Raw genomic sequence first — 22876 nt, 5'->3', positions numbered from 1 at the left:
GGGAACATGGGTCTCCGGAGGCTGTTAATCTAAACTCATAAAGGGGATAAACCAAGTGTCCCATTCACTATGGAAAGTGCCAACTGAAATGACAGGAAAGAGAAGAAATAGGGGTTCTCTAATGGCACCCATTCAACATTTTCAAATGATACATTTAAGAGAAAGCAAAGCCAGGATTTTAAATTCCTTATGATTTTAGATTCCTTACTGGGTGTGTTTCCAGCAGGAGTAGGGCAAATAAAATATGGCAGTTGTCACCACACACCTGCCCTCAGGCAAACTGGGACCATTTACGCTCAATTAAGTCTCTCAATCCACTGCCATTCCATTGGCAAACTTGTAAAGGTGGGGCATGTCAATCAGGAGTGTGTATAAGGGGTAATAAACCTGCCCAACTCCACATCCCCTTCAACCTGAATATCCCATCCCCACTTTGTTCCAGAACCCTGCCATCCAAAACCCACAACCGGTGGGGGGGGGGGGGGGGGGGGGAACTTAGTTTTGTTTCCTCTTGGACTGGGAGAAGAGAGACCCACAAAAGGACGAGTACAGAAATGAAAGGCTGGCTATAATCAATCACCTGTTTACTGCTTTCAAATCTGTATCACATGAAGCTGCGAATATTTAGCCAAAAATAAATTCTAACAGTTGGTTGACACTTCACTTCATCTGACGTGGTACCGACAAATCTCAAAACGCTCTCATGCTGGGCAATTTCCTGACTACCTTTGTGCTGCATCATTTCACCTGGTCAAAACTTCAACTATTTCTTGACAACTGCAGATGTCTACATTGTACTAACCAGACACACACTCTTTTGAAGCCTCAAGAATTGATCAATAACTTCCTGATCAATCAATGACAAAGCAACTATACTCATCCCTCATCTTCTGAAGCATGTGTGTTCAGTTCTGTACAGAAACTCAAAGGTGTATCCTAATTCCAGTTACATTTCGATATAAAAATACCTTCCTTGAGGAGCAGAGAGTGTACTTTGAAGTATTTGACGATTCTTTCCTATTCGAGGTGAGTTTCTCGCACATCTCTCCTCAGCCACTTTCTAAACTAGAGCCAGACCATGCAATGCTATGGTCCCCCGTTCGAACCACCACCAACAATACCATCGCATCCTGCCCATCGTCAAGACAACACTGCTTCCCCTTCCACCAACGAACCCTCTATCGATGCTGTCACTCCCAAAGTCAATGGTGTTGACAAGGTGAACATGGAAAAGATGTTTCCTTTTGCAGGTTAGCCTGGAAACAATGGAACTGTTTTCAAATTAGGAATTGTCCGTTGCGGGCAGAGAGGAGGATGCATTCCTCTTCTTTCAGGTGGCTGTGTGACTCTCTGCCTCAGGAAGGGGAGACTGAGTCTGTAAACGTTGTTTAAGACAGAGGTGAATAGATTCCTGTTAGGGATGTGGAATCAGTGGTTATCAGGCGAAGATGTTCGTGTGGAATATGAAACATGAACTGATCAGCCATGACCTTATAGGATAGCAGCGAGTAATCAGGAGCTACATAGTCTTACTGCCATGCTTACTGCATGTTTGTAATACTGAGAAGGGCCACCCACTATGAGAATATCACTTAGCCTGGCAGTCAGAACAGCTTAGCATCTCAAAGGAATAAGTCAGAGCACCTGGTCCTCTTCAAAGTCTCTGTAAGAATCTCTGTTATTTCAGTCTAACCTGTAACTAAAATGTAATACAGTCAACCTTGTTGACTGTAAGAGACACCTCCAGTTTGACCAGGAAGTGGCTTTTCTCTCCCACACCAGATGAAGCATACCCTGTAGTTGCCTATTGTTGAAGAAGATGGTAGCAGTTACCTACAGCACCAGCAGCAGTGAGAATACTGAGGTGACTTACCGAGAAAACAGGTGCCACTAAAGGCAGGTCACTCTCAAAACTCACTAGATCCTTCTCATTTCTGACAATCACGTTGCCAGTTCCCTTGCAATTCTAAGGGGGAAGACCAGAAGCCTCACCAGGTATTAGTGAAAATATTACTTTGACATCTTGTTCCATATTGATGGGAGGCATCATCACGCTCGAGAGCATGATCTGTCCATTCCCTGGCGCCGTTAGCACCTGTTAATGTGACACATTTCTGAGCTGAACAGTTGGAGGAAACTCTGGCTGCTGTCAGGGTGAAGTAGGAAGTGAAAGGACCAGTGCTCTATATAGAGACAGCATTCTGCAGTGAACCCCCCCCCCCCCATGGATCCTTGTAATAACCACAACCCCCCAAACATCATGCAGGCTGTCAGTAAACTCATGGCTCTATGCAGCACCTGGACTGGTACCCTTTCGCATGAGGAATCTCTGATTCAGCGACAGCAGAACCTGCATGACAGAGAGCAGCCTAAATCGTACAGAAAGATCCCAAACAGCTTTATCAGCACAAGGCAAATTAAAAGGAGAAAACTATAAATAGCACCAGGGGAGTGCTTTTAATCAGAGCATTCTACAGGCAACCTGCTCTCAGTGGAGATGAGGCAGAACCCTTTGATGCGTTAACAGCTGTTAGCAGCCTGCATCACCCAAAATATTTCCATGAAATTGGAGTCAGCATTTCATTTTTAATCATCATTAATCAGCTCCCTCAGTGGTGAGCGATTGCTCCTGTGAGCAGCGACTGTGTACATTTAAAATACTCTCTTGTGCAGATAAATTGAATGTGGATGTGAAACAAGCCATTGGAGAAGGATGTTGGAACCTCACTTTCATTACGTAGATCTGTAGAGGGATCCTGTACCCCAAGGTTCCAACTAAGGATCACTTTCCTTTGTATTAAATCGCCTGAATGCTGTTGAGAGGTAGATCATAACTCAGGCTTAGTATTTCCTGTTGAAGTCAGCTGTCTGCCTGGTTGTAAACAGATTTGAGGATCACAGAACAGATAAAGCCATTAAACTGCCAAACCTTCTACTCAACACTGAGTCACTTTTTAACAACATTTTACTTGTTTACAAGTAAACAAAGCCTGCTCTCCTCCCCACATGTTTAACACCTTCAAACTTAACCGAGAAACAATCATCTGTAAACCAAAACCTCTTTCCTGAACATCAAGCAACCAATCAGCCTCCAGCTTTCCTCAATGCCAGGGGAATGGTCGATTTGTATCAGATGGTTATCACTGGGGAGAGGAGAGAGGAGCGAGGGGAGAGGCTGGGGGGAGAAAGGGGGGAAGAGGGGAGGGTAGAGGGGAGGGAGGAGGGAGGAGGGAGAGGGAGAGGGGAGAGGGAAGGGAGGAGGAGAGAGGGGAGAGGGGAGGGGTGGGAAGGGAGAGTGAGGGGTGTGGGGGAGGGGAGGGAGAGTGAGGGGTGGGGGGGAGGGAAGGGAAGGGAGAGGGAGGGAAGGGAGAGGGAGAGGGAGGGGTGGGAGAGGGAGAGGGAGAGGGAGGGGTGGGAGAGGGAGAGGGAGGGGTGGGAGAGGGAGAGGGAGGGGTGGGAGAGGGAGGGGTGGAGGGGGAGAGGGAGGGGTGGCGGGGGAGAGGAAGGGGGGAGAGGGGAGGGGGGAGAGGGGAGAGGGGGGAGGGGGGAGGGGAAAGAGGGGGGAGGGGGGAGGGGAGAGGGGAGAGGGGGAGAGGAAAGAGGAGGGGGGAGGGGGGGAGGGGGGGAGAGGGGAGAGGGGGGAGGGGGGGAGAGGGGGGAGAGGGGGGAGGGGGGGGAGGGGGGAGGGGGAGAGGGGGGAGGGGAGAGGGGAAAGAGGAGAGGGGGAGGGGAGAGGGGAAAGAGGAGAGGGGAGCAGGAGGGGGAGGGGGATGGGGAGGGGGTGGGTGGAGAGGGGAAAGAGGAGAGGGGAGGGGGGAGGGGGGAGGAGGGGGGAGGGAGGGGAGGGGGGAGGAGGGGGAGGGAGGGGGGGAGGAGGGGGGAGGGAGGGGAGGGGGAGGGGAGGGAGGAGGGGAGGAGGGGGGAGGAGGGGGGAGGGAGGAGAGGGGGGAGGGAGGAGGGGGGAGGGAGGAAGGAGGAGGGAGGAGAGGGGAGGGGCAGGGGGGAGGGGGAGAGGGGAGGGGGAGAGGGAGAGGGGATGGGGGAGGGGGAGAGGGGAGGGGGAAGGGGGAGGGGGGAGAGGGGAGAGGAGGGAGAGGGGGAGAGCGGAGAGGGGGAGAGGGAGAGGGAGAGGGGAGGGGGAAGGGGGAGAGGGGAGAGGAGGGGGAAGAGGAGGGGGGAGAGGGGAGGGGGAGGGGGAGGGGGGAGAGGGAGAGGGGAGGAGGGGGGAGGGGGGAGGGGGGAAGAGGTGGGAGAGGATAGGGAGGGGGAGGGAAAGGGAGGAGACGGGGTGAGGTGGGTTGGGAGGAGGGGGAGGGAGGAGTGGGGAGAGGAGGAGGGAGGGGAGAGGGGAGGGGAGAGGACGGGGGAGGGGAGGGGGAGGGGAGAGGAGGGGCACGGAGGGGGAGGGGAGGGGGAGGGGAGGGGAGAGGAGGGGCACGGAGGGGGGGAGGGGAGATGGCAGAGGAGGGGGAGGTGGAGGGGAGGGGGCGGGAGAGGAGGGGCGATGAGGGGTGGGGGGAGGGGAGATGAGAGGGGAGGGGAGATGACATGGGGAGGGGGAGAGGGGGGAGAGGGAGGGTAGAGGAGGGGAGAGGAGAGGTGGGGAGGCGGGAGGGGAGAGGGAGAGGAGAGGGGAGGGGAGAGGTGGGGGAGGGGAGAGGAGGGGCAGGGGTGGGGGAGAGGAGAGGGGAGGGCAGAGGAGCGGGGAGTGGGAGAGGAGGTGAGAGGAGGTGAGGGGAGTGAAGAGGAGAGGAGGTGAGAGGAGGTGAGGGGAGTGAAGAGGAGAGGTGGAGAGAGGACATGAGGGGAGGGAGAAGGGGGAGAGCGTGGAGAGGAGGGAAGGGGAGGGGAGAGGAAGGAAGCTTAGTGCTCCAGGGCATTTACAACACAACAGATGGAGTCACCATGGCAACCCCCTCCACTGCTCCAATGGAGTTTTCTCCAGTGAACACATGACTGCTTCCAAACCAAAACTATCACCTCATATATCACGAATGGACCAGTTTTACCACCCCCCCCCCCAACTGTCCTTGAATGAAGAGACACACTGAGCCATCTCGGAGAATAAAAGTGAACCACAGGACACAGGACACAGGAGTAGCTGTCGGCCATTCAGTCCATTGAGTCTATGTCACCATTCATTGAACTCATGGCTGATTTGATAATCCTCAAATCCACTTTCCTGCCCTTCCACATAACCCTTCCTGATTAATAATTGATCCACCTCTGCCTTGAAAGTATTTAACAATCCAGTCTCGACAGCCCTCTGCAGTAAAAGCTTCCTCAGATGCATTCCATTGGAGAGATGAAATTCCTCCTCTTCCCTTTCTCAGAATGGTGACTCCTCCAGTTTAAGGTCTGGGGTCAGGTGTAGGCCAGACCAGCCGGGAAATCCAAACCATAATCCCAACAGTGACCTCCATGAGGGATTCCCTCGTTGAAAGGCAGTCTGCGCTTTGGGAAGTGGATGGGTGGTACTGAAAGCCACCCCCACATTGTCACTCTTCTCCCTCCCCACCCATTCCCACAACCCCCTGAAGTTGTCCTCATTTTGGCCTATAGTCCCTTGTTGATGCTGGGTCTCTGCTGGATACATTCCCAGCACCATTGACTGAGTGAGTGAGTGAACGAAAAAGTGAGTGAACAAGTGAGTGAGTGAGTGATAGCAATGGGGAACCACTGGCCCCTGACAGACTGCCATTGTTGAGTGGGTCAAGATGAGAGTGGTGCTAGAAAAGCACAGCAGGTCAGGCAGCATCCGACGAGCAGGAAAATCGACGTTTCGGGCAAAAGACCTTCATCAGGAATCCTCAGGTACTGCCTGACCTGCTGTGCTTTTCTAGCACCACACTAATCTTGACTCTAATCTCCAGCATCTGCAGTACCCACTTCCGCCTCATTCTGAGTGGATGGCATTCACTCCAATATTCCATGAAAAGCTCAACACTGGACACTGTATGCTATCGGCTTTCTCCAACAGAAGCCAGTTCTCCAGACTGCGGCAAAGAAGCTCAATTCAGTGAACTGACTCCTCCCCTCCCCAGGGCCACAGGGCTTACTGAGGATTTTCACCATTTTCTCTGTTTATTCTGACAGCCACCTTTTGTTTGGAGAGATTGCACTTGCTCAGCAGTTGGTTACTAACATCTCGATGTGTTGGCATTACTGTGGTGTAGATCACCTTCGTTATCCCACCTCCAGAGGAACTCCACCCAGGCTGCCTGACTGACTGGCATGGCCTTGGTACGGCCTCTTGCAGACCACAACAGAATTACTGCCATGGGGTGACAGGAATTGGCTTTGGCATCCAAGAGCTGACATGTCTAACCAACACTAACCAGGCACAGCAATACACCATTCCACCCCTGAGCTTCCAGCCATTTAACAGGATCAGTTTAAATTCCCATTGATTCCTGATAACTCTGAATTCCCTTCCCATTGCAAATCTATTCCACTCAGTCTTGAAACAGACCACCCCATTCCAGCATCTTCTGACACACACTGTTCCAAAGTCAAATGAAAGAAATTGTTTCTCCTCATCTCTGTTGGAAAAAGGCAAACACTAATCTTTAAAACATCATGTGCCCCTGGTTCTGGGCTCACCCACAACAGGGAACATCAATCTGTCACTCCTGTCCAGGCAATCAGGATTTTATACTCTTCAACCCTCACTTTTCTAAACTCCATGGAAACATGCTCAGTCTGCTCGATTGCAATTCACTCACTCAGTCATTCACTCGCTTGTTTACTCACTCACTCACCCACTTTCTCACTCACTCACTCACTCAGCCCACTCACTCCACTTACTAACTCAACCGCTCACTCGCTTAAGGTACTAATCTAATAAACCCTTCTCCAAATGTCCCCAATGTATTTATGTCATAGAGTCATAGAGATGTACAACATGGAAACAGACCCTTTGGTCCAACCCCTCCATGCTGACCAGATATCACGACTCAATCTAGTCCCACCTGCCAGCACCCGGCCCATATCCCTCCAAACCCTTCCTATTCAGATACCCATCCAAATGCCTCCTAAATGTTGCAATTGTACCAGCCTCCACCACTTCCTCTGGCAGCTCATTCCATACACGTACCACCCTCTGCAAGAAAAGGTTGCCCCTTAGGTCTCTTTTATATCTTTCCCCTCTCACCCTAAACCTATGCCCTCTAGTTCTGGACTCTCTGACCCCAGGGAAAAGATTTTGCCTATTTACCCTATCCATGCCCCTCTTAATTTTGTAAACCTCTATAAGGTCACCCCTCAGCCTCCGACGCTCCAGGGAAAACAGCCCCAGCCTGTTCAGCCTCTCCCTGTAGCTCAGATCCTCCAACACTGGCAACATCCTTGTAAATCTTTTCTGAACCCTTTCAAGTTTCACAACATCTTTCCGATAGGAAGGAGACCAGAATTGCACGCAATATTCCAACAGTGGCCTAACCAATGTCCTGTACAGCCGCAACATGACTTCCCAACTCCTGTACTCAATACTCTGACCAATAAAGGAAAGCATACCAAATGCCTTCTTCACTATCCTATCTACCTGCAACTCCACTTTCAAGGAGCTATGAACCTGCACTCCAAGGTCTCTTTGTTCAGCAACACTCCCTAGGACCTTACCATTAAGTGTATAAGTCCTGCTAAGATTTGCTTTCCCAAAATGCAGCACCTCACATTTATCTGAATTAAACTCCATCTGCCACTTCTCAGCCCATTGGCCCATCTGGTCAAGATCCTGTTGTAATCTGAGGTAACCCTCTTCGCTGTCCAGTACACCTCCAATTTTGGTGTCATCTGCAAACTTACTAACTGTACCTCTTATGCTTGCATCCAAATCATTTATGTAAATGACAAATAGTAGAGGGCCCAGTATTGATCCTTGTGGCACTCCACTGGTCACAGGCCTCCAGTCTGAAAAACAACTCTCCACCACCACTCTCAGTCTTCTACCTTTGAGTCAGTTCTGTATCCAAATGGTTAGTTCTCCCTGTATTCCATGTCCTTCCTTCAATATCAGGCCCAAAGTTGCACAGTTGATTTGTGATGTGATCTCACCAAAGACCTGCATAACTGAAGCACAAGATACTTGCTTTAATGTACAATTCCTCTTGTAATGAAGGACAGCATCTCATTAGCCTTGTTGGTTACATACAGTATCTGCACACCAACAGGTTTTGAGTTGTGCACCAGAACACTGAAATCCCTCTGCTCCTCATGTTCCATCTCAATGATAGCCTGTTGTGGCCAAAGTGAACAACTTTATACATTCCCACATTATACTCTATCAGCTACAGTTTTACCCATTCACTCAACCTCTCGATCTCCTTCAGCATCATTCTTATGTCTCCTTCACCGCATGCTTTCTTCAGCTGCAAGTTAACCCACCAGGCCTTCGTTCCCCTCAACTCAGTCATTGATGGGATTTGTAAAACGATGAATCCACAGCACAGAGCCCTATGGGACTTCACTTGTGCTGAATTCAGTATCATTACACATTCGGAGTTAGCTTGGAACTGAAGAAAGACAGCTGTCACTGAGCCAGGTTTACACAGTTCCATTACGACAAAAAGCTCACCTCTTTAGCAGCCTCATCAGTTTTTAAGACAGCACGATGTAAAATCTCAAACTCTGGCCAAATGCAAGAGAATTAGTCAGCTTGGATGGAGCCTTCCCACATACCCAGCATCTCCTCAATAACTGAATGCTGGAAAGGACTGTAATACAGTGCAAGATTGAAAACTAAATTGTAAGACCATCGTACAACTGTTTTATTCTGCTCCTCCTTCTGTAAAGACACAGAACATATCTTCTGAGTTCTAGCTCTATCTGCTCCCCCTTGTGACAATTTGACTCCAGTTGGAGACTAAATAACACAGGAAGATCAGTTCTGCTGGGGAACTACTGCAGCTTTGATTAAGATTTCTCAGTGAGTCAGAGAGAAGAGTAATTTTCCGTAATCACTGTGAACAGAATTATTAATCTGTACTTTACAGCGAGCAAGATAATATACAGCGCTACACTTAAACAGAATCGATTATAAATTGGAACAATTGACAAGAAGACAATTCTGTCAGAAAACCTACTCACCTCTCAGCCCTAAGATTTAAAATAAGCCTCAAACGAATTCTTGAGATGCAATGGGGAGTATACACACGCTCCGCACCCAGGTTCAAGTCCCACTTGCTCCAGGAGTGGCTCTCAATAGGTTGAGGAAGACTATTGAGAACAGTCGTCAAACAGAACTTCAAGCCTAACAGAGGAAACCATCTACATGCAGAAAGAGGACCCACGTGACCACACTCAAGTAAGTCCTCAGGGTCATATACGCGATTGTCTCTGGCAATTGATGAAGGTTTGATAGGTTTTATTGTCCCCTCAGAACCAACTCTGGAAAAACACCAGGCACACATCATCACACCCACCTCCTGGGGGTGTCCACTGGCATCCCCTGAAGTGGGTTCCAGATCAACTCCAATGAATCTTTGTTGTGTCTCTGTACGTTCTTCCCTTACACACTATTTTACATCTCTCCTCACTGCCCTGTAACATTCTGGGGAAATTTCTTCACTCATATACATCAATCTGTTTGTTACAAAGGTTAACATACCATTAGATTCACGGAATTGTTTCCTGAACCTGCGCGGTAACTGATTCTCTATCCATACCAATATATTCTCACTCAGTCACAAGACCCAATGTTAAAACATAACTCCCTCCATGGTACCTAATCGAATATCAAAATTGCTTTGAAAATTTGAATACATTAAAAATATATCCATCAGCTTTTCCCTGAACTAACCTATAAGCTACAACCTCAATGTTTTTTTCACATCTTATTTTGTGGTCAGAGTGCATCGATTTACTGACAGCTTGTAGCTAACCCTTTCAATTTTTTAAACAAAACTGATCACATCCTGTATTGTTCTTGCTTTAGGCCAGTGCAACCAACAGTCCACCAGCACCTAGAGCCTGCCATTGCATGTGGCTCACTCAGATTAGTCATGGCTGACACGTTTCTCAATCCTAGTCTGGTGGGATGGACCGAATGGTGGGGCTGACTAGATGGGCTAAATGGCTAATTTCTGCTCCTGGATCTTATGATATGATGATACATCGTTGAGGCATTATCATGCAGCAATGCCAGCACCAAATGGTGAAGATGTTCCAATGGACAATCACCAGTTTGGTGAAAGAGATGGGTTTTGAGGAAGATTTTTTACAAAGGAGGGCACCGCGGGCAGGGAGGTGACGGCATTTAGGGAGGACTATCTGCTGCATGAGGCCTGGATGGCTAAAGGAACTGAGATGTAAAGGAAGATGGGTAGAATCTGGAGAAGACCCAAGAGTGAAAGTTTGATAGAACCAAATGGCCAATAAGATTTGATGCAATTTGTCAAGATGCTTTGAGCTGGATAAAATAACCAAGTGTGGGGCTAAGGGACAACAGTCCCACTGAGCTAGATAACAGAAGAGTGGGGTTGGTGGATGACGATTGGCTTGGCTTTATCAGAGGCTGCAGAGGGGGATGCTGAGTCTCGCTAAGGTAGAAGATTGACTGGGGAGATTCAAACAGTAGGTATGAGTCGGATCCAAATTAGGGAGGCAAAAACAGACAAGAACTTGACAGCAAAGAGATAGAACAGGCATCCTGTGCATTACAGCTAGATAAAGAGCAAATTAATAGCAATTACCTTTGAGACAAATGTTCAAGGTAAGGAGATCTGGCCAGCCCAGTGAAGTACATCATGTACTCCATTGATAAATTAAAACTTTGTTTTTGCTGTTGATATGCAACTGTTTGATAAGTAACAGTCAGAAGGTTTGGGTATTAAAACAATCAAGGTTACTGTTACTGGTTGGGTTTGAAAAAAGAATGTAGAAAACAGCTCTAAAATAAGGAGAGAAAATACTGGAAATATTCATCATCTGTTGCTAGAAGCAGAATCAATTTTTCCAGGTCAATGATGAAAGATCAGTCGGAGATTAACTTCGACTAATTGTGGTGTCACAGTTGATCCCAAGATAAGCTCCTGACTTTGGAAAAGTGCACAGTCATAAAACCCACCCATTTCCAGCCCTATGAATACCCTCACTTTGCCCTGTCTCACTTTTACTGCAGCTGAAACCCCTCATTCATACTTTCAAAACTAGAGACTTGAGTTTGGAAGAATGGGGGAGGGGGGTGATTGTCTTGGGAGGTGGGGGGGGGGAGGGGGTGGGATTTCAAACTAGGGGGCGCTGTTATAGAATAAGGGGACACTCATTTAAAACGGAGGTGTGAAGGAATTTCTTCTCTCAGAGACTGGTGATTAGCTGGAATTGTCCACCCAGAAAGTTGTGGAGATTAGATAACCAGGAGTATTTAAACAGGAGATTGAAAAAAACACTAGTGTGTATAAAGAGGAGGAGGGCGGCACAGTGGCTCAGTGGTTAGCACTGCTGCCTCACAGCGCCAGGGACCCGGGTTCGATTCCAACCTCAGGTGACTGTCTGTGTGGAGTTTGCACACTCTCCCCATGTCTGCGTGGGTATCCTCCCACAATCCAAAGATGTGCAGGTCAGGGTGGATTGGCCGTGGGAAATTGCCCCGTAGTGTCCAGAGATGTGCATACTAGGTGGACTAGCCATGAGAAAAATTAACTTGTGAACATCAAGGAGTTGACAGATATGAGGACCTGGCACAACAGATTAGTTGAAGCCTGGGGCAGCTCAGCCACCATCTTATAGAATGGCAGGGTAGGCTCGAGGGGGCTGAATGGCCTCCTACTCCTCCTGTTATTTTTCTGTTCCTAACACACCAAAGCCAATGTCACGATTTGAAAATTCTTATCCTCATTTACAAACCTCTCTGTGGGGTCTGTACTCACTTCCTCTATAACTTCCTCCAGTCCCACAATCCTCCATGGAATCTGCACTCCTGACATTCTGGTCTGCTGTGCACTCTGAAGTATAATTACTCTGCTATTGGTGGGTGTGCCTTCAGTAGACTCAGTCACTGACCACAAGGCCCATTCTCCACCTTTTTCCAAAACCTACCTCTGAGACCAAACGTTTGGGCCTTCTGACAGAATGTCTGCTTCTGTGATTCTCTGTCATAGTTTCTTTTATCATGTTCCTGTACAGTGTCTTGGGACATTTCATCAAGTTATAATCACTTTACAAAGACATTATTGTTATACAGGTGTGACAACTGGATACCTTTGTTGGACTGAGCTCCAGTCACAAATGGGCAAGTGTGTCACAGGTAAGTGAAGGTGAGAGTAGGGTTTCAAGATTTGATCTGTTTTCTAGGCTGTTCCACTGCCTTAGAAAGCATTTCACAACTTTGTGTTGCTAGGCTTAGGGGATATATATACAATAGCAAGGGTGTACGTGTGTGTGAGTGCACACAGAAACAGATATGATCAGGTTTCATTCAAAACTCACGTGTATAAATCGGGATATTTCTGTATGACCAAAATTTCAGATGAGGCATAATCATTTAAGATCTTCCCCGTAAACTGAATTTAAACAGATTGAATTGAAAAAAAAAGTTGTTTCAAATGCAGTGACCTTTGCTTTGTTTCATTGTTAAACATTAACAAAAGGTTAATAATGTAGCCTTCAGATATTCAATAAAGAAGCTGGAGAAATTGGAAGACATGGTGATCACAACAATGAATAGAGAACTCGCGGAAAAGGAGCAAGCATTTCTTTTTAGGAATTAAAAACTCAACTTTCAGCTTCCATCCAACAACTTGGATTTTTCTTTGAAGTTTTAACAAAGTTGGGAAGTTCAGTAATGTCCTAACTCAGTGACACCTCCCTGGTCAACTCCAGTCCAGCATCACTTTCAGGTCGGTCACCGGGTGTACATGCCTGGTAGAAATCTACTGCTCCTTCACCGATTTTCCCAGAAAAAAGAAAAAGGCAAAATCATCAGGACAAAAGGGCAATCTAAAGTCTAGGATTCCAAATCTGAGACCATCAAGTCGGGTGGTATGAGACAACCAACTCTCTGCAGCTCAGATGAGGGGTCACGGCTGTAAGCTTGGTTATAAAGGAGCTCTGAGAAACAGACTGGTGTACTCAAGCGCCTAACCATGGGACTCTTGATACAGGAAGCCATTTGCAAAGCCATCTAAGGCCTTTCTTATTACAGCAGTCTAATATTCCCACGATCTTTCACCCCAGAACAAGTTCCTTAAGGTAGCTGTTTTGGGCGGCACGGTGGCACAGTGGTTAGCACTGCTGCCTCACAGCGCCAGAGACCCGGGTTCAATTCCCGCCTCAGGCGACTCTCTGTGTGGAGGTTGCACATTCTCCCCGTGTCTGTGTGGGTTTCCTCCGGGTGCTCCGGTTTCCTCCCACAGTCCAAAGATGTGCAGGTCAGGTGAATTGGCCATGCTAAATTGCCCGTAGTGTTAGGTAAGGGGTAGATGTAGGGGTATGGGTGGGTTGTGCTTCGGCGGGGCGGTGTGGACTTGTTGGGCCGAAGGGCCTGTTTCCACACTGTAAGTAATCTAATCTAATCTAACCTAATCTAAAAAAATCCTTCTTCCTCTTCAAAATCCAGCGACACCAAAATAAATAAAACAATGACTCCATGAGCCCAAGGAGGGTCAGAGAGTAAAGCCACTTGGATACTCACATGTCAAATCGGATCTGCCAGTGGGTGTGGAGACTCTCTGGGACAGCAGAGTCTCTCCATCCATAAAACAAAGCCTCCTGCACAGGAGTCTCTCTCGGACTTTGGCGTTTTCAGCCCAGTGACCACCCAGTTTCTTTACATCACCCTTCTGGTGACGCGCATTCTCAGGCATCACTGAACCTTGGGGGTGACCGGGACAGCTCCTGGTAGCCATCCTTCCACCAGCCAATGTTTAGTTCAGAGTTCCAAGCCGTCAGGCTGCTGTGCTGCTGGTGGACTGCATCTTTGAAGCAAGTTCATCAAAGACTCTCAGACAGCACCTTCCAAACACACGACCACTTCCATCTAGAAGGACAAGGGCAGCAGATACATGGGAACACCACCATCCTGCAAGTTCCCCTCCAAGCCACTCCCCATCCTGACTTGGAAATATATCGCCATTCCTTCACTGTCACTGGGTCAAATTGCTGGCACTCCCTCCTTTAGAAAATTGTGGATCAACCCACAGCAAGGGGACTGCAGCGGTTCAAGATGGCAGCTCACCCCCACCTTCTCAAGGGGCAACTAGGGATGGGCTATCAATGCTGTCCCAACCAGTGACACCCACATCCCACAAATTAATAAAAACAAAGTTGACTTCAACAGGTGCCTGGCACGCGGAAAATATTTGTATCGGGAGAAGTCTTTGATAAACAAATCATTCTTCCCACCCCATACTCCCCCAATTCCCACAAACAATGAGGCATTCTTTCCAATATGACCTGCGGTCATCACTGAAGTGGAACAATGACCATTACCACTTCATTTCCAGCACAAATTTTGACAATAAGGCCCTGAGCAATCTCAGCAATCAAAGATCTGTTTGTAACTTAAACATTGCCATTTTATTGTAAATTGAGCAACACGAAGGCAGTCCTGGTGAAAGTAGTGATCGAGAAGGGTTTTATCACAGGCAGCAAGAGGGTTGGACCAACTCTGTTCATCAATAACTAAACGGTGGCGCCTGGCAGGGACCGTGGCTCCAGCAGAAAAACAATGAGTTTTATCACAGTCATCTTTCAACACAATCGCCAAGCACTGCCCAACCCAGCAATCACAAGGTTACAATTGTTAACAGAAATGCAGGCAGTCTAAATACAGCAGCTCGTTTTGAGAAACAGACATCCTTCCCACGCCTCTAAAACCCAATGGAAACAAAAAGTCAGAAAACAAAGGTACATTTTACACACACAAACACACACACACACACACACACGATACACACACAAACACAGACAGACACACACACACACACAGACACACACACACCACACACACAGATACACACACAAACACACACACAGACACACACCACACACACAGATACACACACAAACACACATACCACACACACAGATACACACACAAACACACACAGACACACTCACACCACACACAGACACACACCACACACAGACACACACCACACACACAGACACACACGCAGATACAAACACACAAACACATACAAACACACAGACCTTGCAGCATGACCAGTTCAAAACAAACACTTGCGCTTCAATTGCTGTTTTTTCCATCTGGGTCAGTGTGAAAGCAGAAACCAAGATTTGTTTTCAATTCCCACAGTTTTTCTGAATTTGAACAGTGTGTTTAGTGCTTTTTTTTGTAAATTACTAAGAAAGACTCCTAAAGACAGACAATCCAACCAAGCCAAGAGGTTAAACTGATGTTCTAAATAGCTCCACTGGTTTTGGGTGATGGTGCGTCAAATAGTTTCCAAACTGAAACAGTAATCATTAGTAATTTGCCATGAGGCAAGACAACCAGAAGTCAATACACAAAAAGAAAAATGGGGAAATGACACTCAGTTTTCTGGACACATGGTCTACGATGAACCAAATACCATTCATTATCTGTAGTTACGCTGTGCAAGCATGAGGTATCTTTCAAAATTAACCGTTCTGAATGAGGCTTTTCCCCTTCCATTTCTCTGGCAAAAGGAGAGGGAGGGAGAGACAGAGAGAGGGGAGAGAGAGAGAGAGAGAGAGAGAGAGAGAGAGAGAGAGAGAGAGAGAGAGAGAGAGAGAGAGAGAGAGAGAGAGAGAGAGAGAGAGAGAGAGAGAGAGAGAGTAGATTCCTGATTAGCGAACGGGTTGTATGGTTATCAGGGATAGGTTGGAATGTGGGATAATCAGATCAGCCATGACCTTACTGAGTGGCAGTGCAGAGTGAACTCTGTCCACAGTTTGTACGTTTAAATATAAACTGCAAACCCTAAATAGTTCCAACAACATGGACAAATGAAGAGAGTTTAATTGCTTAGCACTGCAGCTGCTGACCAGAATTTACACTCCCACTACTGGACCATAACAATGTATTACATACCCAGATTAACAAAGTGCTTCACAAGCATTCAAACACAATCACTGAATCATTGAAGCCCGACAGCATCCAAGCAGGCCACCCACACCCAACTCCCTACCCTAAAAACCTGCATTCCCCATGGCTAACCCACCTAACCTGCACATCCCTGGGCACTATGGGACAATTTAGCACAGCCAATCCACCCTAACCTGCACATCCCTGGGCACTATGGGACAATTTAGCACGGCCAATCCCACCCTAACCTGCACACCCCTGGGCACTATGGGACAATTTAGCACAGCCAATCCACCCTAACCTGCACATCCCTGGGCACTATGGGACAATTTAGCACGGCCAATCCCACCCTAACCTGCACACCCCTGGGCACTATGGGACAATTTAGCACAGCCAACCCACCCTATCCTGCACATCCCTGGGCACTATGGGACAATTTAGCATGGCCAATCCCACCTTAACCTGCACATCCCTGGGCACTATGGGACAATTTAGCATGGCCAATCCACCCTAACCTGCACACCCCTGGGCACTATGGAACAATTTAGCACAGCCAACCCACCCTTTCCTGCACATCCCTGGGCACTATGGGACAATTTAGCATGGCCAATCCCACCTTAATCTGCACATCCCTGGGCACTATGGGACAATTTAGCATGGCCAATCCACCCTAACCTGCACACCCCTGGGCACTATGGAACAATTTAGCACAGCCAACCCACCCTATCCTGCACATCCCTGGGCACTTTCGAACAATTTAGCACGGCCAATCCCATCTTAACCTACACATTCCTCAGCACTATGGGACAATTTAGCACGGCCAATCCCACCTTAATCTACACATTCCTCAGCACTATGGGACAATTTAGCACGGCCAATCCCACCCTAACCTGCACATCCCTGGGCACTATGGGACAATTTAGCATGGCCAATCCACCCTAACCTGCACATCTTTGGACTTCACTGATCCTCTTTGAATCAGATTAGATTTTTAGATTAGATTCCTTACAGTATGGAAACAGGCCATTTGGCCCAACAAGTCCACACACCAACAAGTTCTCAACACATCAATCTCTGACGAGTAACCCACCCAGAACTATTCCCCCTGCCCCTATATTTACGCCTGACTAATGTACCTAACACTATGAGCAATTTAGCATGGCCAGTTCACCTGGCCTGCATATCTTTGGACTTTGGGAGGAAACCCACGCAGACACGGGGAGAATGTGCAAACTCCACACGGACAGACAATCGCCCGAGACTGGCATCGAACTCAGGTCCCTGGTGCTGGGAGACAACAGCGCTAACCACTGAGCCACCGTTCCAGCCACAATTGAGAGAAACAGCCTCAAAATGACCCTACCATGGATAGAGATTGTCAAGGAAGACAGCTGGATATCATTATTACGCTACCTGGTTGGTAGTACCTGTTAGTTGTACAATTGAAAATGCCTGTGAGCTTACCCATTCAGTCTTTAAGATGTTTAAATTAAAAACCCTATCCATTCAGTAGCCCATGTGAAGCCTTTGGAAGTGTGCTGCTATGTCACAGACATGACACAGCTCCATCCCTCAGTACTGACTGGAATAAGGTCAACCACGTTGGCCTCATAGAATATTGGGGCTGTTAATCTGGCCCAATCAGGGAGCCCTGGCTGACAGACAGAAACAGGAGTGTCTGCTCGCTCACTCTGAGTTGGCTCTGAGGGAGCTGTGTCAATGCCAAGTATTCACCACTTGTAAACAAAGGGGGACTTGGTGACAGGATACCGACCTCTGTGGGGTGATTACACCCACCTTCTCCCAAGGTGCAGCTGTCCCGTCCCTTTAAGATCTCCTTTATCTTGTTCCTTAGCTTGTTTCCCTGCTCACTATTATCTTGTGTTTGAGAGAACATCAACCTTACCACAAGACTGTCCATGCCCCAGGATTCCAACGCGTTAAACAGTAAAGACTGAAGTCCCATTCTGTCAGTTAGAGTTCCTGCAAACCCTGTCATGTTCAGTAACTTCTTGGCGCTGTTAACATGGAACTGCAACGTTCCTCTGGGACAAAGGAGCCAGCAGCTGCATTTACAGTGTATTAACATCACTTCCATTCTGTCAAACTTCAAATCGTTTGTTACCCTGCCCCTTGTGCTCAGTGTTTGTTCCAATTTGATATTCTCTGAGAATGCCTTTGGCAGTTGAGTTTCCAATATACAGTGAACATTACTGGCTAAAAAGAGGAGAGGAGAAACTCCTGGAGACAGAGGTCATTTGTACTAATTAGGAACAGTGAGAAACAGTTCATGTTAGACAGCCTCATTAGCAGGAGGTGCTAAATCGTTCTAGGTACAAGATAAGACCAATCTTACTTCATAAAAACAACATTTACATTATGAGGAAATTCCATAATATCTGGCCCTCAGTTCCACTATGTGACCAGCAGTCCAAGAGCTCAGCTCTTTGGAATCAAAGATATTTAAATGAGGGTCTTGAGGCTTGGTAGCGATTCCAATGGCCAAGTACCCCACTGTCCTGCTGTTATACCTCAGTGTATGCACTCACCAATGGCCACTCCCTCTCCTCAGGTGTAAAACCACCAACCAACCACAGGAGGCAGAACTGTTCCTCACCCAAAAGGGAGGAATCATCTAGCTGCCCTCCTTCGACAAACACACACAGAAAATGGGACATCATTGCATAGAAATCTTCTATGAATCCCCTCTCAAGGGTAGGGTTGGGGGGGGTCGCGGGGGAAGATATTATCTAATTCAGAACCGAGCCACTTGGCCCAAGTGATTGACACCTGCTTTTATACTCTAACCTTATAGGCCCAGCCTCAAAATAAAGGGGGAGCAGGTTCAGGGCTGAGTTCAGGAGGAACCTCTTTGCCCAGAGGGTTGTGAATCTGTGGAATTCCCTGCCCAGGGAAGCAGTTGAGGCTACCTCATTTAGGACAAAGACAGATAGAGTTTTGTACAGTAAAGGAATTAGGGTTACGGTGAGAGAGAGAGAGGGGAAGTGGAGCTGAGTCCATGAAAACATCAGCCCTGATATTATTGATTGGGGGAGCAGGCCCGAGGGGCCAAATGGCTTCCTCCTGCTCCTATTGCTTATGTTCTCGTGCTTGTGATGGAGATTCAGTAAGGGAGGCATATTATAGACCAACCTTAATTCTCTGATAAGCGAAACATAGCTCAGGTCAATAGGGTATCTCTACTTAAAAAAAAAGATAATGTTCCCACGCACCCAACTGTTTTATGGTGTTCTGATCGATGAACTTGTATCAATATGTTCCTTAAAACCTACAGTAAAAAATAGCCTAATGAGAAAGAGACTGAAGCAGCAGCGTAACCTTGCTGTAGCTTTTCTGCAGAGATGCAGCCCTCTGGTCAAGGGCGCGGTCCCTGTGGTCGCTTTGGAAAGCTTCAATGCCTTAGCTTTCTGATTGTCTCACATCCCCCAGACTATTCCCAACACGAGGGTTCCAACAGGGAGTAGAATATGTGAAGGAAAATGTTATAGGAGGGACAGAAACTGAAAAAGGATGGCCAAGATTCAGGAATGAGCGTGCCAAAAAAAACCCACTGCGACAGAAACCGAGGAGGTGGAGGAATGGCATTTTACTACAATGTGACATCACCAACAGCCTTAAGTAGGCCTCGGAGGGAGATTTAATTTCTTATTTACTCACAGGATATGGGCCCAGCTTTTATTGCCTGCCCCTAGTTGCTCTTGAGGAGTGAGGTGCCTTCTTGAAGCGCTGCAGTCCATTTGGTGATGAGAGTTGTTTTGAAAGTACAAGACCAATATACCATCCACCTTCCTAACGGACTCCCTTCTCGGTTTACTCTCACTGACTGGTGTACAAGGACACACAAGATCCATTTCTATATCACCTTGCCCAATATATCACCATTTAAAAAATACTCTGCCTTCCTGTTTTCACACCAAAGTGTGTAACGTCATATTTATCCACATTAATACTGCATCGGCCATGTGTCTGGACAGGCAGGAGGCTGGAAGAACACAGCAAGTCAGGCAGCATCAGGAGGTGGAGGAGTCGACGTTTCAGGTGTAACCCTTCTTCAGGGCTGGGGGTGGGTGTGGGGGAGCTGCAGACAAAGGGGGTGGCGGGGGCAGGGTGGTGAAGTGGGGATAGGTGAGGAGAGGTAGAGGGTACAACCTGGTTGGTCAATGGGAGGGATGAATCCAGTTGGTGGCTGGGAGGGGGAGGGGCTGGGAAGGGAGGTGGGGGATGGGGAGGGTGGTTATCTGAAATTGGAGAATTCAATGTTGAGTCCTCTGGGCTGTAGGGTGCCCAGGCATTACCTGAAGCCTCCCTGCTTCCACCTCAACCCAAAATTCTGCCTTGTCTTGTGTTCACATCAGCAAATTTGGAAATGTTGTATCTGGTTCACTTGTCCAGGTCAGTTCGATATATGGAGAGCAGCTGGGGTCCGAGCGCTGATCCCTGGGGTACACCACTAATCACCACCTCCCTCATTCAGAAAAAGACACACTTATTCCCACTTGCTGCTCCCTGTCTGTCAACCAATTCAGGCTAACATATTCCCCTCCAATTCTGTGTGTTTTAACTTTGCCCACCAGGCTCTTACCCCATCAAACACCTTCTTGAGATCCAAATACATCACTGCACTGGTTCTCCCTTACCTATTCTGTTTGTGTATTCTGTAGGGGCAGAATTCCTGCCCACTGACATTGGCAAGAGGTTGGCAGCTCTACTCAACAGTGGTGCCACCAGTCATGGACCTTGCCACCATAGGGTGCAGGCAGGAAGATGGCAGAGTGCCCAAACCTCCTGCCTAATTAAATGTCGCTCACACCAAACTTGCCGGGGTGGGGGCGGAGACATTAAGTTTGTGTGTGTGTCTGTGTTGAAGCAGCAACAGAAATAAACAAATATTTCTGTGTCATTTCCAGCTATTTCCCAGAATGTTGATGGGACTGGAGGGTGAGAGTTCTGAGGAGAGGCTGAACAGGCTGGGACCGTTTTCCCTGGAGCGTAGGAGGTTGAGGGGTGACCTTATAGAGGTTTATAAAATCGTGAGGGGCATAGACAAGGTGCATGGCGGGTATCTTTTCCCCAGGCTGGGTGATTTCAAGCCCAGGGGGCACACTTTATAAGGTGACAGGAGGAAGATATAAGGAAAGACATGACGAGCAATTTTTTTAACACCGAGATTGGTTTTTGTGTGGAACAAACTTCCAGAGGGAGTGGTGAATGCAGGTACAATTACAAAGTTTAAAAGACATTTGGACAGATACATGAATCAGAAAGGTTTGGAGGGATACGGGCCAGGAGCAGGCAGGTGGGACTAGTTCAGTTTGGGATAATGTTTAGCATGGACTGGTTGGACCAAAGGGTCTGTTTCCATGCCGTATGACTCTGTGACTGGTTGATATGTCCCTGTGTTGTAGAACCAACGTACTTCACTTAAATACAAGCTGATTTTCCCCCTTCCCCATCCCTCGAGCTCAAAATTAAAACACCAGACATCGTGTCTCACAGTGGGACTGGGACGGGGCTGCCTATTTTAGACTGGAGCAGAGATTGAAAATGTGTAGAGAAGTCAGCTTCTGGACCCGTCCCTATCAAAGAGACAAAACCCACCGAAACTTCTGGAAGGTCAAAAGAAAATGATCATCTCCTCAAAGGCAATTCAGTCAAGGCAAATTCAGCCTTTACTCCAGAAGCACAAAATTAAATCACGTTGGCATCAGGGGAAAGAATGATTCTGTCAGCCAGGGGAAGCAGGGAGACAACTTGAATGATGATGTTATACGGGGAACAGGACATTACTGCTGACTGTGGGACTGCCCCATTTTCAACTCACATCATAGAGACAGCTGAAATCCACTTTCTCCCACTCACAGTCCGTCAGGATTTCTCCAGCTGATTAGAATAAGCAACGTCAGTCTAACCAGACTCTTCACATAATGGACATCCCAGGAAATATCAGCCAGTGGTTATCTTCCAGAAATAGCTGATCATTTACCTGAAGGAATTCTCAATACAGTTAAAAACCCATGTCCAGGATTATATTGCTTTGTAAAGCGGACTCAGGGCAGGACATAACGGCAGCTCCTCCTGCCCATAGTCCATAGAGTCATAGAGTCATAGAGATGTACAGCATGGAAACAGACCCTTCGGTTCCTACCCATCCATACTGACCAGATATCCCAACCCAATCTAGTCCCACCTGCCAGCACCCGGCCCATATCCCTCCAAACCCTTCCTATTCATATACCCATCCAAATGCCTCTTAAATGTTGCAATTGTACCAGCCTCCAATACTTCCCCCGGCAGCTCATTCCATACACGTACCACCCTCTGCGTGAAAAGGTTGCCCCTTAGGTCCCTTTTATATTTTTCCCCTCTCACCCTAAACCTATGCCCTCTAGTTCTGGATTCCCCGATCCCAGGGAAAAGACTTTGTCTATTTACCCTATCCATGATCCTCATAACTTTGTAAACCTCTATAAGGTCACCCCTCAGCCTCCGACGCTCCAGGGAAAACAGCCCCAGCCTGTTCAGCTTCTCCCTATAGCTCAGATCCTCCAACCCTGGCAACATCCTTGTAAATCTTTTCTGAACCCTTTCAAGTTTCACAACATCTTTCCGATAGGAAGGAGACCAGAATTGCACGCAATATTCCAACAGTGGCCTAACCAATGTCCTGTACAGCCGCAACATGTCCTCCCAACTCCTGTACTCAATACTCTGACCAATAAAGGAAAGCATACCAAACACCTTCTTCCCTATCCTATCTACCTGCGACTCCACTTTCAAGGAGCTATGAACCTGCACTCTAAGGTCTCTTTGTTCAGCAACACTCCCTAGGACCTTACCATTAAGTGT

The 22876-nt window shown here is 47.8% G+C and overlaps 1 protein-coding gene across 2 annotated transcripts in view; it reads right to left on the bottom strand.

The window, feature by feature from the left end:
* Positions 1-22876, bottom strand: part of n4bp3 (NEDD4 binding protein 3) — a 129251-nt gene that overhangs the window by 74715 nt on the left and 31660 nt on the right. The window contains exon 1 of one of the 2 annotated variants that reach the window (XM_072591205.1): positions 7951-8056. The exons of the other annotated variant lie outside the window; for it this stretch is intronic. The gene's annotated coding sequence lies outside the window, so the exon portion shown is untranslated. Of the gene's footprint in view, positions 1-7950; positions 8057-22876 lie in introns of those variants that run through there. 2 annotated transcript variants of the gene reach the window in all.

Source organism: Chiloscyllium punctatum, chromosome 20 (genome assembly GCF_047496795.1).
Source record: "Chiloscyllium punctatum isolate Juve2018m chromosome 20, sChiPun1.3, whole genome shotgun sequence".
In the NCBI taxonomy this organism is placed as follows: domain Eukaryota; kingdom Metazoa; phylum Chordata; class Chondrichthyes; order Orectolobiformes; family Hemiscylliidae; genus Chiloscyllium; species Chiloscyllium punctatum.
This window is presented reverse-complemented; position numbering and strand designations above follow the sequence as displayed.